This window comes from Labeo rohita, unplaced genomic scaffold (assembly GCF_022985175.1).
Source record: "Labeo rohita strain BAU-BD-2019 unplaced genomic scaffold, IGBB_LRoh.1.0 scaffold_591, whole genome shotgun sequence".
Lineage (NCBI taxonomy): Eukaryota > Metazoa > Chordata > Actinopteri > Cypriniformes > Cyprinidae > Labeo > Labeo rohita.
The window spans coordinates 1-18445 of record NW_026129515.1 but is presented as its reverse complement, the minus strand read 5'-3'; the positions used below and the strand labels follow the sequence as shown (position 1 = coordinate 18445).

Here is an 18445-nt window from a genome sequence, read left to right as displayed (position 1 = left end):
TGGATTGCTGTCTACTAGCATATTATTTGTTCTCCTCAGAATTTACTGCATGCAGACATTACTCAGGAACATGAACACGAATATTGCAAGAATAGGGAATGTGCCGTATTTCAGATATGAATGTTAATTGCTCTTAAGCATTAAAAATTATTTTTACTGTTTTTTTTCCCAAAGCACCTATAAGCCAATTCACACTGAATCTCACGAGTCAGAGCTGAAAACCCCTGGTTTAGATAATTCACTTCTTTACAACCTTGTTTCTTTTTGGGGTTGTACTGAATTCTGTGACCCACCTAATTTTGTGAACCTAGGCACTGCAGTGAGCTAATCTGACCTACTACTAAACCCAACCCTCTAGTCCTACCATTTTTTGCCATATTGATTACCATTTGTATAACCATAGTTAAAACTATGTTTTTGTAGCAAAACCATTATTAATTTGTGGTTACCATAAAATTTTTTAAATGTTTCTAAACTACCCTCGGCACTAGAGTCATATAATTTGGTGTGTCACAGAATTCAGCAACTGAATGAATCAGCACTAAAAGAATGGTTTTCTAACTAAGTCATTAAGACGGTCTCTTGCTGCCACCTAGTGGCAAAACAATGTAACTTACAATTAAAGCACTGAATAATCGCTACCTAAATACATTTTTCAAAATCTCAGGTATTCCAGTATTATAAAATATTATTAATTGAACAACAATAGCCATTATAAACTGTATGTATTATATATTATTTAAACAAGTTCTAAATTGGATGCCATATACCTGTAATTTGTGCTAATAAATCTCTAACAATATAATCATTAGTTTTAGTGCAAACGAGTAATAAGATTGCAGTGTGATTATTATTATAACTGCAATAAAATAATTTGTAACTAGCTGAAATTGAATACATTTTACAAATGAAATGTGCTTTTTTTTCTGTTAAAATATGCATTGAAATTTCTTGGACTTTGTACTCATATTCAACTTTGCCAGTCATTGCATAATTTTCATATGTTATACTTTATTTGAAACCATTATGCTTTATTGGTATATGTTCATGCATTTGTCTTGTTTATTGGCTTATTTATTTATTTTTGTGAACTACCCATATCACATTACTTTTTATATTTTGTGAATAAATACGACGAGTGATAATTTTTGTGTAGTATAAATTATTAGGCCTACATATGTTAACCTAGCCTTATAAAACAACAAAGTCAGCAATGCTACAAGGTAAGGTGAAATGTAAATAAGTGCTTTTAGGATCAATAGTCAGATTTAACACTGTAAAGAAAACATTTTGATGGCAGCATGTAAAGTACCAGTTTGGACGTGGTAAGTACGTTATAAATACGTTTTTTCACAACGTTGCAAAAACGTTTTTACAACGTCTCCTTCCAACGTTTTAAAAACGTTATAAAAACGTTTTTGCAACGTTGTGAAAAAACGTATTTATAACGTTTAAAAAACCCGACATTTGTCGTATTAAATACGTCGGAAAAAAACGTTATTACAACCTTTTTACAACGTGAAAAAAACGTTTTTATAACGTTGTTGTGTTTGCTGGGAATACATCAATGAAATCTGTAAGGAATTCACTTTTATTTGTGTACACTCATAATAACAACAACACTCTGTGGTTTTGTGAAATAAAGCAAACAAACAGGGTCTGCAGTCTGCTGCGTTGTTTTCTGTGATCGTCATTAAGAAATGCGTCAATAAAATGAACTAAAACTCAGCGAATACTCCACACAGAGACATGAGAGATACATCTATAGAAAGCCTGATATGTCTACTTTTAAATGGAGTAAGTCTTATCGAAAACAAATATCATGTGTTAAAGTAATCTGTATGAAACCAACCCCATGTCCAGTTTTTCTCGTCAGACCTAATTATTTTTAATTTGATCACGCCCACGAGCTGCTTTCGGTTTGTTATTATAATCAGCCACGTGGAGGCGCAAGTGGCGAACCGCCCACATCAACGGAAACAAAGCGGGAGACTTCACTTCATTGTTCATCTCGGCTACTTGAGTGAGGAGAAAGATTATATTTCCCTCAGAGGAAGAGCGCGATGCGACGCACGGAGAGATCCACCGAAAGAGTAAGTCTTTCTTTTATTAGCATACTTACGTTAGTTGTTGTGTTACTGTGATATAACTTGTACACATTATAGTAGTTCGATTTTTTTCCAAACTATAATTCCTGACTACATGTGCAATAAAGTGAAAGGTTATGAAATATGTTTCATTTCATTGCATCGGAATGTTTCACGATGCCAGGCTGTTTTTAATGTTCTATAAAATAAAAATGACGCGATATAAAAGTAATAGTGTTTACACTGTAACACTGAATGATAAAGTCTAAGATTGTTTAGACCAAACTACTGTCATGTACTCTGTTCACGGATAGATGTTTATGACGTGCTTAACAATAGTAAATTAGTTTCCCAGACATAAAATGGTTTTGTATTGTATAAGACATACAAAGCATGCTTGTGTTTATGACTATAAAATCATATTTATTTATTTATTTATTTATTTGTCGTATAACAATAGGATACTATTAGTTTATTATTAATACTATGTTAATGAATATATGTTTAACGTGCTAAACAATAATAATTAGTTTCTCAGATATAAATTGTCAATATTTTATGATAGTATAAAGCATGTATGAGTCTATGACTACAAAATCATACTATATGTATATATTACAGATGCTCCTGATATTAACATGCTTACAGATGTTTTTTTTTTTCTTTAGTGATCTGATTCCTGCACCACAGATGAATGCTACATGAAGAGTGATTTTTTCACTACACTGATTTTTTATTATTATTATTATTTTTTTTTTTTTGTAAAACAATTTCCTGGACTACTGATGATGAGTTTTGTTTCTTAAATCCATGGAAAGAAGCAGCATTCACTTAAATATCAGGTATAATTTACTTGTTTCACTTGTTGAACAGAATCCAGAAAACAGTTTTCAGGAATGACACCAAGTCTGTTCACATCTCTGTACATGTAACATCAATGTAGTCAATAATGTGCTTTTGACCTTCGTTATGTATGTTTTGATGATACAGTGTTGTAAATAAAATACAAATAGTCTAAAACTCCATTCTTTGAATCTCTCATTGTTTCTACCTGACAGTCACAGTGTCATTGATGGGCCATTAGAGGAGGGCCTTTTGTCTCTTTTGTGTGAATCACTAAATATTCATGGTCGTTGTCACTCCCTCGCATATTCCCTTTCAGTCACAAAACATGTCTTAGAAAATTTAAATCAATATATTGTTTTCTGTAAACGCGTGAATGAGATGATTTTCACATCTTTATGTAGAAAAAACTCTAGACAACCACATCCAGTTCTCAAAAGTCTTGTGAACTAATGTTCTGAATGTGTTTCATGGTCTTATTTCAGTGACTTAAAAATTTTAGTTTTTCACTAACCACGCATAAATGTTGTTTTCTCAAAAACACAAACATGTACATTAATGTTGCTTGCATATTATTGTAGCCCAGTTTGTGCTGATTACAATGTAATCAAACTTTAGCCATTAATATGTTTTTAAGATAAAAAAAATTGAGGAAAATCTTTGGCCTAAAAAAATTAAGTAATGTAAAGTTTATTTAAATTTATTTTTATTTAAAAATATATTTAAAATTATGCTTTGTAATATGAATTACAAAGGTCAGTTCATTTAACTTAAAATGTTTTGTAACAATTTAATTTGCAATTATTGTAACTATTATATTTAAGTTAAATATACCAATTTTTCTAACTTAAGTCTATACTGTAAAAAAATTAAATGCAAAATAACAGTGAAATGCATGGCAGCACAGGGTGCCAAACGTTTACCATTAATGGAAACAACGGTTAAAGACCGTTTATTTAAAAAATGACTGGCAGAAGCAGCTTCCAAACAAAAACTGTAAAATTAAAGTCAAACATGCAAAATTTTCTTAAATGTTTTTTTTTTTTTTTTTTTTTTTTTTTAATTGTTATTGTACATTTATTGTCCAGATTATCATCATGAAAGTTTTTTTGCAGTTAACCACTAACTAGCAACGGAACACATGAAAAAACTAACTAAGGAAAGGATGTGACATGTGGCTAAGTATGGTGACCCATACCCAATTTGTACTCTGCATTTAACCCATCCAAGTGCACACACACACAGTAGTGAGAAGTGATCGCACCCGCACCCGCACCCGCACCCGCACCCGCACCCGCACCCGCACCCGCACCCGCACCCGCACCCGCACCCGCACCCGCACCCGCACCCGCACCCGCACCCGCACCCGCACCCGCACCCGCACCCGCACCCGCACCCGCACCCGCACCCGCACCCGCGGGCAGCCATATTATTATCGCTGCTGCGCCCGGGGAGCAGTTGGGGGATCAGTGCTTTACTCAAGAGACTCACCTCAGTCATGGTATTGAGAGTGCTGGTTATTCATTCCCCCCACCTTCAATCCCTGTTGGACCTGGCACTCAAACCCACAACCTTTTGGTTACAAGCCCAACTCCCTAACCATTAGACCACAGCTAATGGTTAACCGTGATGTAACTATCATAACTATCACTGCAAAATGACATATAACAAAACACCAACATTTGCTTGTCTTCTCCAGGACTAAAGCTCACACTCAGAAAACAGAAACACTTTAAATACCAAAAGAACATGAAACACTAACAGATTTGTCTAGATCTCAGCGTCTTCACTTAATACAAACCAGTTTGACTTTGTTTCTTTCATACAAAACTTCTTATTGAGAATTAACTGCGGTTTAGATGTTGATGTTTAATTGAAATTAATAAAGTTTGAAGTCACCGTTGTGGAGATGAGCATTTGTAAGCAGTTAATTCTCAATAAGAAGATTTGGATGAAAGAAACAAAGTCAGACTGGTTTGTATTAAATGAAGATGTTGTGATCTAGACACATCTTTTAGTGATTTCACTTGGTCAGACCATCTTAGTTTTATTAAATGTGTATGGGTACAATTCTCCTAAAGAAAATACCACTTTAATGGATGTGATCAGTGAAAATGTACAATACTGGTTAAAAAAATACCCCAGTGCTGTTCTTATTTTAGGTGGGGATTTCAATATGGTTTTAAACAGCGATTTGGACAGGTATCCCCCTAGAGCTGCTTCTATAAGTCCAATTATGAATAATTTTATGTTGCGCTTTTGTGTTGTTGACATATGGAGAGAAATATATCCACAGCAGAGACTCTACACGTGGAGCAGCAAGGACCGTTCTAAGCAGTCTCCAATAGACTACTGGCTTATTTCCCAAAGCCTAGCAAACAGGTGTAAATCAGTCTGCATTCATGCTGCACCTCTTACAGATCACAGTGCTATCTCTCTCAACATTTGTCTTTCCATATTCCCTGATTTCAGCTCATCTCCTTCTTACTGGAAATTGAACAACTCTCTTCTCCTTTTTGAAGATGTTAAAAAGAATATTACATTACTGATTGAGCAGTACTGGAGAAGAGCTTTAGTGTTACATTCATATTGTTCCCAGTGGGAGCTGTTGAAGTTTGAAATTAGTAAATATTTTAGAAAATTCGGTAGCAATTTAGCTAAACGTAAGAGAGCAGAAGAAAATAAGGTGGTGTCTAGAACTGAAATACTTTCTTCTAAACCCCCAGACCTCTTTTCTGAATCTGATAAGCTTGAGTTTGCTGACCTGCAATCTAAATGAGATGAGATGTACACTTATAGGGCTCAGGGTGCTTACATTAGATCAAGACAAAAATGGATGGAGGAGGGAGAATGTAACACATCTTATTTTTTTTAGATTAGAGAAGAGTCGCTTACGTAATTCTCTAATTGAAAGTCTCAATATTGAGGGTACAGTCACTAATGATCCTCAGGTAATTGCACATTTCTGTGCTAAATTTTACAGTGATCTTTATAGGAAAAAATACTCTGAAGAGGCAGCCCATACGTTTTTGGAGTGTGTTAAAAATAGCAAGACTATCTCAAGAAATGACAGAGATCTCTGTGGTAGTGAAATGACTTTATCTGAAGTTAGTAACTTGATTCTAGATCTCAAAAACAATAAATCTCCTGGAACGGACGGGCTTACTGCAGAGTTTTATAAACAGTTCTATGAAGAATTGTCTCCTTTTTTACTTAGGGTTTTTGAAGAAAGCATACAGAAAGAGGCTCTCCCCCCGACTCTCACTCAAGGTCTAATTACTTTAATTCCGAAACCTAAAAAAGATTTGCTTTTAATTGACAATTGGTGTCCTGTTTCTCTGCTTAACAGTGATTATAAAATTCTAGCTATTATATTCGCTAAAAGACTAAAATCGGTACTTGGTTCAGTAATAGATGAGATACAGTCAGGTTTTTTGAACAAAAGACACATTGTTAACAATATAAGGTTGATATTTGATCTGTTTGATTATTCAGACTTAATACAGGAGGAGAGCTTCATTCTCTTCTTAGATTTCTATAAAGCTTTCAATTCTTTAGAGCATCAGTTTATTATTGATTCATTAGATAAATTTGGTTTTGGGGATATGTTTTGCAGAGTAATTAAAACCCTTTACAATAATGGAAGTGCTTCGATTAAATTAAAGAATGGCACTTCGCCAAGGTTTAGTTTATCTAGAGGATTAAGACAAGGGTGTCCCATTTCACCCTATTTATTTCTTCTTTGTGTGCAGCTATTGTCAGCATTTATATGTGAAAGCGGTATTCAGGGCATCCATATAGCAGATCCAGAAATATTTATTAGTCAGTTGGCAGATGACACCACCTTATTTTTAAGAAATGCTTCTCAAATACCTGTAGCTATTAATTATATAAAACTTTTCTCTGAAGCTTCAGGTCTTAATCTAAACATAAGTAAATGTGAATTAACAACCCATTCTCACTCCCGAGGCGTCAAAAACTGCAGAACGGTCACGTGCCTTCCGCGTCATATATGAGACGCCAAAGGTCGCCAAAGGTCGCCCTAGGCGTCAGTTTGTCGACGCGCAAAGAACTCCATTGCTTTCAATTGCTTGCCTTATGCGTCAGATCGAAACCAATAGCCTATACGTCATCGCCATTTTATAAAATTCTGGTGTGAAAAAGGAAATCAGATCGATTTATTTTTTATAGCTACGTTTTATACAGAAATGTACATTTCTATTAATAAAGCCCCTATTTAATTGATACGGTTTTAAAAAATGCTATTTGTACCTTTTAAAAACATATCATTTTATGCTGTGGTTTTGCGTTTTATAATGCAATATAATATTTAAAATAGAATGATCTGCACTGTGTATTACTGAAATAGGCTATTATAATAAACACATTTGTATCTTTGTATTGAAATTGTTATTCTATTTGTATATATGTTTACTGTTTTGTATTTGATCGCAGGGACATGAATAAATTAATTAGCAGTTTGTTCTTAATTATGATTTCTGAAGCATATTATCAGATTAACGCGCCTTTGTTTTATTATGTTGGCCAAACAAAACATAACGTAAATTCATTTCACAAAACCAATATATGCAGATTTATAATAATACATTTCCAAATATTGTATCATTAAAAATAGTTTGTTGTAAAAAAAAAAAAATAAATAAATAATAATAATAAATAAATATATAATTAAATAAATAAAGCCTTTTTTTTTTTTTTTTTTTTTTTTTGGCCTTCCATCTCGCGGAAAAACGTGTAGCGTTGCAAACTCCTCCTTTGCCACGGTAGGTTATGGTACAGTAATTTACGTAATCTAGATAAATACTACTTCTAGATAAAACAATGTATAAAACTATATATGTCTGTGTTACCACTGGGCATCTTTATCTGGGTTGTTCTGTAGTTTAAGAATAAAAGCCATACCCAAAACCAACCAGACCGGTGCTAATTGAACCTAAAGTGCAGACCATTAAGTTAAGTACAAGTGTTAGCATATTAGCTAATAATTCATAAATTGGGGTTTATCAAACTTATGACCTGGGCTTTGTGAAGTAATTAACGTTTTTGTGTTGTTGTTGTTGTTGTTGTTGTTTTATATTTATATATATTCATTTATACACATACTGAAGTAAGTCCAAAAATAATTCTTGAACGATTCATTATTATTATTGTTGGTATTATTATTATTATAACTATTACTATTATTATTGCTGTTCTTATTTAAAGTACTTTGTTCACATGATCTACGCATTATCTCGTGCATTCAAAGAAATATTAAATAATCCTTCTAAGAATCCTTCTAGAAATCATTCCAAAACCAAAGGAGAAGCCCTATCCCCACTGCCAGGCACTCAACACTATACGCTGCAAAACCTGCAGAAAGTGTTTTGCTACTTTAAGTCTCAAAGAGAAAGTTAAACAAAAGGAAAAGGAACTTGAGGCAAGTGCATGGATGTCAACAACAAAAAAAAACAGGAATGCTGCTCGTGTGGTGGATTCCGCCCGCATAGCTGTAAGTCTTGTTCTGTTAATGTTGTATAGAGGGTATGCATTGACATCACTTTCCCACTGAAACATGCCTCGCTCAGCCGGACTGAATGGCAAAAGAGCCTGCTGCATGAATGGATTTAATATGGGAAACTGTGAAAACATGAGTAAAATAAATGATTATCAATCAAATTTAAATTTAAATGAAAATCTGTTGTTCCTTACAACTTACCAAAGAACCAAATATCCATGGATATTGACATGTGGCCAGTAATCATGTTTAATGACATTTATATGTGCCTGATTTCAGTGCTGGGAACATATAGCAAATTTGCTGATAAATGCTTCATATACCACAATTTAGCTATGTCTAAATCTAAATCTGGGTGATGAATTATATCAAAGTTATATGTATTGTAATATTGTCCAGAATTGCAGCAATCCATTTGTTTCTCTCTTCTGTAGGTTTCATCAGTCTGTAAAAATATACCACAGATTTCTTGTCAAATCTATTTGTACGCTCAATTGCACAGTTGTTTCCAATTATAGATGTGTTTTGTGTGTTTTACATGGCATTTACACAGAAAACCAATGTTGCCACTCAGTGGCCATAACTGCAGTCACTTCATGACATCACGAGCATACCCTCTATTAGTGTATCTATTTTATTCTGTTCATAGTTTATTGTACTAACATGAAATGGGTAAATACAAAATTATGCAGATAATTATTATTCACAAGTTATTACAGGTGAAGTGAATACATAAGTTACATTTGCCCATTCCGGTGTTCTCATATTTTCGATTCATAAATATTGAGTTAATATATAATTGTCAATAATTAAATGGTAAAGTTTTCTTATTTTAAAAAAGTTATTCTTACTCAACTAAAAATGGAGTCACTTTTTTATGCAGGTGATTTGCAAAAATTTCCCTGCTTGCTATTATGAATGCATTTATACTTATTTGCTTATATATTTGTGCATTTATTTTACAGGTTAAGAAATTAGAGGTGCTAGGCTATAGGCCCGTTCTCTTTTTATTTCTAAGAAGAAAAAAATGGATTTTGGGCAGAAGTCATCACTTCACTGGGGCCATTTGAAGAGGGACCACTTCAAAATATATTTGAAAGAATGACTCACCTTTATGAATTTTTTATTAAAAGTAAGTATTTTGTTTACATGACCTACACATTCTCTCATCCATTTAAAAAGATTATTTTTTTTTTTTCCTTATTTTTTTTCCCCATTCTTCCTGCTCTATCCTCTTCTTTTGACACTCTTCTTCCTCCTCCGTCTTCTTCACCCAACCTTTCTGCTCCATCCTCTTTTCGTCACCCTTCCTCCTCCTCCAACTTCTTCCCGCAGCCTCCCTGCTCCATCTTTCTCTTTTGACACCCTTCTTCCTCCTCTGTCTTCTTCCCAGTCTTCCTGCTCCATCCTCCTCATTTGACACCTTTCCTCCTCCTTCATCTTCTTCAAACTGTCTTCCTACCACCTCTTTTAATGGCCTTTCTCCCCCATCCTCTTCCTCCAGTCTTTCTCCTCCTACCTCCACTTATATCACCCTTCTTCCTCCTACTTCTTCTTCCTGCACACTTCTTCCTTCTCCAGGTCCAAAGTCCAAAGATTCAGGTGATTTTTTTTTTTTTTTTTTTAACATTCTGAAAATTAAATTACAAAATATTACATAACGTGCATTACATTTTATTAAAGCTTAAATAAAGTTCTATTACCAGTTAAGTAGAGTCAATGCATTACTTCAGTTTTAATCTAGATGTAGTTCAGATATAATTTTGACTCAAATTTAAGTAAATATTTATAGTGTGTGCAAACATTTGTTTTGACAGACCGGCCTTCCACAAAAAATCTGAGGACAGGAGGCAAAGAAAGAAAGTGGATCTATAAACAAGCAGGTATTTCATATTCACATTTTTAATCCAAAGTAACTAACTACAAAGATGCACTGACCAGGGGCATAGCTATGGCCACGGTCACCATTGTCCTGAACTTGGCCACCCCTTTGGCTACACCTCTCAAATTTAGTTGAACTGAATTTGTTTATTTAAATGTAGATCAAATAAATTGATTGCAACCACTTACTTTAGAAAATTGAGTAGATTAATTTATCATTTTTTTCAGTGTAGGTACATGTACAGAGGAGCAAAAATGTGCATGCATGAATGTATTTATTATATATGCATCACATTAAAGAACATGTCTCCAATGTCTGTAAAATATACTCCTTTGTGAGATCCCAATTGTTACGCGGAGTGAATGACGGGAGGCGAGCGGATCCATTTGCAAGCTTTATTAGATGGGCGAGACAGATACAAAGTCGTGCAGGCAGGGTCGAAACGGACGCAGACAGATATATCACAGTGCAGTGTACAAGGAAGTCCGGGGTTTTATAGAGCGCCTGATTGGTCACGGGGGCTGACGCAATCAGCGCGGTGGAGGATGGGAGATGCAGTCCAAAATGCAAAGCAACAGTCAGAGAGCATGAAAAGGTGAGAGTGACATCTGGTGGCGGATAGTCCGCAAAACACCGACCAGATCCGTGACATAGCCCCCCCCAAGGAGCGGCTTCCAGACGCTCCAACCGAATAAGCAGAAAAAACAGTCCAGGGGAGCGGTGGGGGGGCCAGGAGACTGAGGCAGAATCGGCTGGGCAAAGGCCCTCCAGGGCGGAGCTGGAGGCGGAGCAGGAGCCGGAGGCGCCCTCCGGGGCGGAACAGGAATCCGTGTCTCGGTCTGGGACCTGGGGAAAGCAGGGACAGAGGAGGTAGACAGAATAGGGGGAGAAGGCGCAGCAGCCCTCCTGGGCGGAACAGGAGGCCGAGCAGCCCTCCGGGGCGTAACAGGAGGCGGAGCAGCCCTCCGGGGCGGAACAGGAGGCGGAGCAGCCCTCCGGGGCGGAGCAGGAGGCGCAGGAGCCCTCCGGGGCAGAGCAAGAGGCGGAGCAGCCCTCTGGGGCGGAACAGGAGGCGGAGCAGCCCTCTGGGGTGGAACAGGAGGCGGAGCAACCCTCCGGGGCGGAGCGGAAGGCGGTGCAGCCCTCCGGGGTGGAACAGGAGGCGCAGCAGCCCTTTGAGGTGGAACAGGAACCCGCATCATAGTCTAGAACCTGGGGAAAGCAGAGATAGAGGAAGCAAACAGAATAGGGGGAGAAGCAGAGAGCTTGTAAGGGGACGCCACCTCCAAGGGAGGATCTACAGCCGTAGCTGACACCTCAGGAGGTATGGGCGCGACTTCTCCGACCGAGGGGAGCTCTAGAGCAGGCTTGTGACCAGACGGGAGCTCTGGGGCAGGCTTGTGACCAGACGGGAGCTCTGGGGCAGGCTTGTGACCAGACGGGAGTTCTGGAGCAGGCTTGTAACCAGACGGGAGCTCTGGAGCTGGCTGGAGACCAGACGAAAGCTCTGCAGCAGGCTTGAGATCAGAGAGGGACTCTGGAGCAGACTGGTGAACAGACGTGGCCTCAGGGGTTGATTTGTGAACAGACGTAACCTCAGGAGCTGACTTGTGAACAGACGTGACCTCAGGGGCACAGTGTGCAGCCCATACACACCAGATGGCAACCGCCATTAAAGGTAGAGCAGCAGCGGGAGGCTGTGGTGGGTCCAGTACACCGGCTATCATGATAGGCCGTGATCGTGGGATATCAGACGAGGCATGGCACGGCTCTGGAAGGTCAGGCGAGACGTGACTTGGCTCTGGACGAATAGACGAGACATGACGAGGCACTGGGAGGTCTGATGAAACATGGAGAGGCTCTGGGCCGTCAGGCGGGACGTGACTTGACTCAGAGCGGTCAGGCGGGAAGTGGCTTGACTCTGAGTGGTCTGACGAGACATGGTGAGACTCTAGACAGATAGACAAGATGTGACGGGGCTCTGGAGGGTCAGACGAGGCGTGACTTGACTCTGAGCGGTCAGACGAGGTGTGACTTGACTCTGAAACAACAGCAATACCTTGACTTGGCTCAGTAAGTGCTGCTGTGACTTGACCTGTCACGTGAAGTCCAGCGATGATTTGACCTGGCCTACGAGGATCAACGGTGACTTGACCTGGTTCGTGGTGATTGGCTGAGGCCTGACTTGGCTTGTGAACATCAACTGTGACTTGGCTAGGCTCGTGGAGATCTACTGTGACTTGACTTGGCTCGTGAAGATCAGCTATGGCTTGACTTGGTTCGTGAAGATCAGTAGTGAACTGACTTGACTCTTGGAGATCAGCAGTGACTTGAACTGGCTTGTGAGGATCAATGACTTTACTTGACTCAGGAACCACGGCTGTGACTTTGCTTGACTCAGGAGGAGCGGCCCTGACTTCACTTGGCTTGTGAAGGTTGACATTGACTTTACTTGGCTCAGAAACGACAGCCTTGACATTGCTTGACGCAGGAACGTTGACGTTGCTGGACTTGGAAGCTTGACTGGACCTGAAGGCTTGACTGGACCTGGAAGCTACAGCCATAGCCTGACTTGACTCTGGAGCAGCGGCTGAAGCTTGACTTGGCTCTGGAAAAACAGCAGCAGCTTGGCTTGGCTCATGAGGACCTGCTGTAACCTGGCTTGGTTCATGGAGATCCGCTGTAACGGGACTTGACTCCTGAACAACATGGCTTGGCTCAGGAACAACATGGCTTGACTCAGAAACAACATGGCTTGACTCAGGAACAACAGCTGTAACGTGACTTGACTCAGGAGCAACATGGCTTGACTCAGGAACAACAGCTGTAACGTGACTTGACTCGTGAACAATATGGCTTGACTCAGGAACAACAGCTGTAACGTGACTTGACTTGTGAAGAACAGGTGTGACTTGGCTTGACTCGTGGGGAACAGCTGTGACTTGGCTTGACTCGTGGGGAACAGCTGTGACTTGGCCTGACTCTGTGTCTTCACTTGACTCTGGGGTAGCCGCCGCAGCATGAAGGAGCGCCATTTTAGCTGCCCATACCGTCACTAGAGGTGTGTCCAGCACGTGGGCCATCATGACCACAGGTGGCGTCCAGGTGCTGACCACAGGTTCAGGAATGGCGGCCATCTTGTGGAGTGGCTTGGAGACGGCAGCCATCTTGTGTGGTGGCTCTGGCATGGCAGCCATCCTGTGCGGTGGCTCTGGCGTGGCAGCCATCTTGTGCGGTGGCTCTGGCGTGGCAGCCATCTTGTCAGTGCTTGGCTCAGGAAAGATGGCGGTAACTTGACTTGAGATAGGGGTGATAGCTCTGACTTGACATGACACAGGAACAACAGCTGTAGCTTGACTTGACTTGGAAACTCGACTTGACTCAGGAAACACAGCTGCAACTTGACTTGACTCAGGAAATGCAGCTGTAACTCCATGTAGCTCAGGTATGGCAGCTGTGATGTGACGGAGCTCTGTTTCCGCCGCCATCTTGTGAACGGGCTCCGCCGTCGCCGCCATCTTGTGAGCACGCGCCGGCGCTGCCGCCATCTCGTGAACGGACCCCGCTGTCGCCGCCATAGCTTGAGCGCGCTCCTGCACGGCCGCCCTCTCACGAGCGATCCAGGCGGCAAACGTGTTCGCAGGATCGTGCTCCGGCATGACTGCCAATTTATGCGCAGGGTCGCCATTGCCGCGTTGTCGCGTTCCCTCTGCGCGACCCCCACGGTGCACAGCGAACCCACACACAACAGTGCAAAGTTCAAAAACGCTTCCAGTGACGAACGTGGACCCTCGCGTCTCAATTGTGTGCGGCGGATCTTTATACAGTCCGGGAGAGTGGAATAGTTTGATATTGAGAGAAACTCACGGGTGTATTGATCCAGTGTGTGTGATTTATGTTTAATCCTGCAAAGAATTATGTCCGTGTCCATATCAGATGAATGTCCGGGGTGAAAGCTGCTGGATCCTGTGGTGACGGAGTGTTCTGTTACGCGGAGTGAATGACGGGAGGCGAGCGGATCCATTTGCAAGCTTTATTAGATGGGCGAGACAGATACAAAGTCAGGCAGGCAGGGTCGAAACGGACGCAGACAGATATATCACAGGCAGACGAAGAGAATGAACCAATAAACAAGAGCGATAGTCCAATAGGCAGGCGGCTAGACAGTCCAAACGAGAAAACCAGGCGAGAGGTCAAAAACCAGGAACTAGGAAACCAGAGAACGCTAAGCAAAGGGAAAACACTAACAAAACAACAATTCAACACTCCGTGCAGTGTACAAGGAAGTCTGGGGTTTTATAGAGCGCCTGATTGGTCACGGGGGCTGACGCAATCAGTGCGGTGGAGGATGGGAGATGCAGTCCAAAATGCAAAGCAACAGTCAGAGAGCATGAAAAGGTGAGAGTGACATCTGGTGGCGGATAGTCCGCAAAACACCGACCAGATCCGTGACACCAATATATTGCAGAAGTTATGTAAATCTGTATTTTCATGCACAAATAAATCCATATGCTGTGCTTCATACTTTTGCTTTAATTTGTAAATTACAAATAAAAATGTATCATATTAAAATGCATAAAATAAGTAATTTTACAATCTGGCATTTCACCCTTAATGTTTTCACATTCTTGCACTTGTGGATTGAAAGGAGAATATGTTTTTTTAAATATTTGTACTGAGAACAATAGCTGTGGCAAGTAATTATTTTAACAACCAATACAGTTAAACATTCTATTTCATACATTACTTTTTCATTTGAAAAGATTTTCTTACTGCCTAGCTCATAATTGTTGAGTGCAATGATTATATAAAATTCAAATAATGTTGACTAATCTTTGAACTACTGTATGTAGTTATCTGCATATCTCATCCATGAGGATGCAGTGATGGAGAACAAGCTTTTGAGGGTTTTGAGGACCAGAATCAAACTGCAAGTTGAACTTTAGCAATAGTGTGGCCTTTTTTCTATTAAAATGCCTTGAGGTGAGAAAAACAAAAAATGTCGAATTCATTATTACTTGAGTATTACTTGATCTAATTCACAATTACAATAGAGTAGGGCATAAATTAAATTATTCTTTAAAGTCAAACTCATATTTTGTGCCACCCCAGACTGATTGCTGGCTCATACCAGGCCACTGCTATAAAAAATAAATAAATAAAAAAAATCCAATGGTGACGCAGACCTTGCTAACATACAAGAGAATTCAATGAAAGATGTGAAGTTATCTTTTATTATTATTTTATTATTATTATTATTATTTTATGCAGTTAAAAGAGTTGCAACATATTGTTCAATTTCATAACTGATAATACATAATAATATATCCTTCAATGTTAAAACATAAATTTTCTTGATGATAATGCAAAGTTTAAACACATGCAGGCATCAGAATATTAATTTCCATTTCCATTTAGCCATTTAGCAGATGCATTTTTTCCAAAGTGACATAGAAATGAGGAAAATAGAAGCAATCAAAACCAACAAAACAGCAATAATATGTAAGTGTTGTGACAAGTCTCGGTTAGCCTAACCAGTAAACATAGCAAGGTTTATATATATATATATATATAAAGGAAAGAAAATAAAAAAAAAACGGAATGCTAGTGTTACGGCGTCTTTTTGCTGTAAGTATGCCAGTCTACACATGCTTATTACCATTATAAATATTGACTGAATACTAAATAGAATATTGTCAAATTCTTGTAAATATCACAGTATTAATATGTATGTAAACATTGTCAGAGACGTACAAACTAAAAATGTTGCAGATAAGTAAAAATTATTGTTTTGTTTTGTGTTGAAAAAGAGAAGACAAAATTAAGTGAGTTTTTGAAACAAGCAAAATAATCTGCCAATGGGGTAAGCAAAGTTTTCTGCTTGAAATAAGATTATTTTGCTTAACCCATTGGCAGATTATTCTGCTTGTTCTAAGCAAAAACTCACTTAATTTTGACTTCTTTTTTTCAACACAAAACAAAACAATAATTTTTACTTGTCTAGACAATCCTTGTTGATTTAAGAATTTCTAGATATTTTGGCTGGAAACAAGACAAAAAATCTAAGTATGGAAAGCATTTTTTGCAGTGTTTATGATAGGAAAGGCCTTTTTTAAATTCTTGACTGTGACAAATGTGCAATACACCAGGGCCTTAATGATAACAATAAAGTTATTATTCAGACAGAATCTCTTCTGAGACTATTAAAACAACTATTAAAAAATTGCATGCTGTTTAACTGTCAGAATGTGACTGATTTTAAAGGAGCTAGGAGCTGCTTTACTGAGCAGTATGGTGTGAGACAAAAACTTAATGTTAAAAGAGCTATTACAAGATGAATAAAATGCATTAGAACTTCATTTGTATTTGTTTAATTTAGTTTCCATTTTGTGTTATGCTCCTCATACTGTAATGAGCATGCAGAATAAGAAGGTCATAATGACAATGCACAGTGCATTTACAGTTAAAAATAAAAAATGTGGCTTTATGCAATGTGTAAATCATTCATGGCTTGTTTTGGTTTTATAACGTGCACTATTAGCAAACCAGACTTTTCAAGCAATGTCATGTGTGTAAACTTTTCTTTATTGCTATATATTTCTGTTGTAGAATGCCAAGTGCACCCCAGACTAAAAACATTCCCTTATGACAAGATAATAAGGAGGAGGACATCAAAGGAAGTAAGACCAAAATCATATTTTGTTAATGTTTGTTTTGAAATGTATTGCTCAATAAAAGTTTTACACTTAAAGAAATTTTTAAAGAAATATAAATTGTGTGTGTGTTTTTATATTTCCTGGTGGGGACACAAACCTGAATGCACACACACTCATGGGGACTCGTGTCACAAAGGGGACCTGAACTGAGGTCCTGAATTGCCTGAATTGAGGTCCCCATGGGTACAAAAGCTTATAAATCATACACAATAAGTTTTTTGGAGAAAGTAAAAATGCAGTAAAAAACGTTTCCTGTGACGGTTAGGTTTAGGTATAGGGTAGGTGTAGGGCAATAGAAAATATGGTTTGTACAGTATAAAAACCATTACGCCTATGGGGAGTCCCTACCTAGTGTGTGTGTACTGGTAATACATACAATAATACAGAATACAAAATACAGTTTGTACAGTATAAAAATCATTATATCTATGGAATGTCATGAAAACATGAAAGCCTAACATGTCTTTGTGTTTTTAATACATTAAATTGACTGAGGTGTTGTACTGTTGAGAGAAATTACTCATTTGCCGAGATCCTAACCCTAACCCTAATCATGGGACCCTAACTATGGCTATGCTTCAGTGAACTACAAATAAAAGCGCCATATTTTGCCGTTTCATAGATATAGAATGATAAAGGCATATGGGTAATGTAGTTTGAAACTTCTAGCAATTGAATTAAATCAGTACTGTCTTTAATGAACAAAGGGATATCTAAATATATTTACTGCGCAAAATAAAACATTTGACATATTTGAGAGACAGGCTGAAATGTGGTATTTTACTGTGAGCACTTTTTACGCCTTTACCACCTTTTCATGTCTAAAAGCTTTGTCAGAGATTATTCAATAAATATATCAGACTTCTAACAATCAGATTTTTATGCTAAGCTATTTAAATTTTGACCCTTTCTGCATTTCCAGGGGGCACTACTACATTTGTAATGGGCTTCTCCATTTATTTCTTAAGCAGGACCTTCATCCTGTGGCACAAAAATATGAACACAATTTTGACAGTAAACAGAGACATGTTTGAGCAATCATGTACTGTATACAGGTGCTGGTCATATAATTAGAATATCTTCAAAAAGTTGATTTCACTAATTCCATTCAAGAAATGAAACTTGTATAATGTATACATTCATTCCACATAGACATATATTTTTCAAGTGTTTATTTCTTTTAATTTTGATGATTATAACTGACGACTAATGAAAACCCCAAAATCAGTCTCTCAGAACATTAGAATATTGTGAAAAGGTTCAGTATTGAAGACACCTGGTGCCACACTCTAATCAGCTAATTAACTCAAAACACCTGTAAAGGCCTTTAAATGGTCTCTTAGTCTAGTTCTGTAGGCTACACAATCATGGGGGAAGACTGCTGATTTGACAGTTGTCC

The 18445-nt window shown here is 38.3% G+C and overlaps 1 pseudogene; it reads left to right on the top strand.

Moving 5' to 3' along the window:
• Positions 1-1213: 1213 nt before the first annotated feature.
• On the top strand, positions 1214-17010 carry LOC127161215 (uncharacterized; annotated as a pseudogene).
• Positions 17011-18445: the final 1435 nt, after the last annotated feature.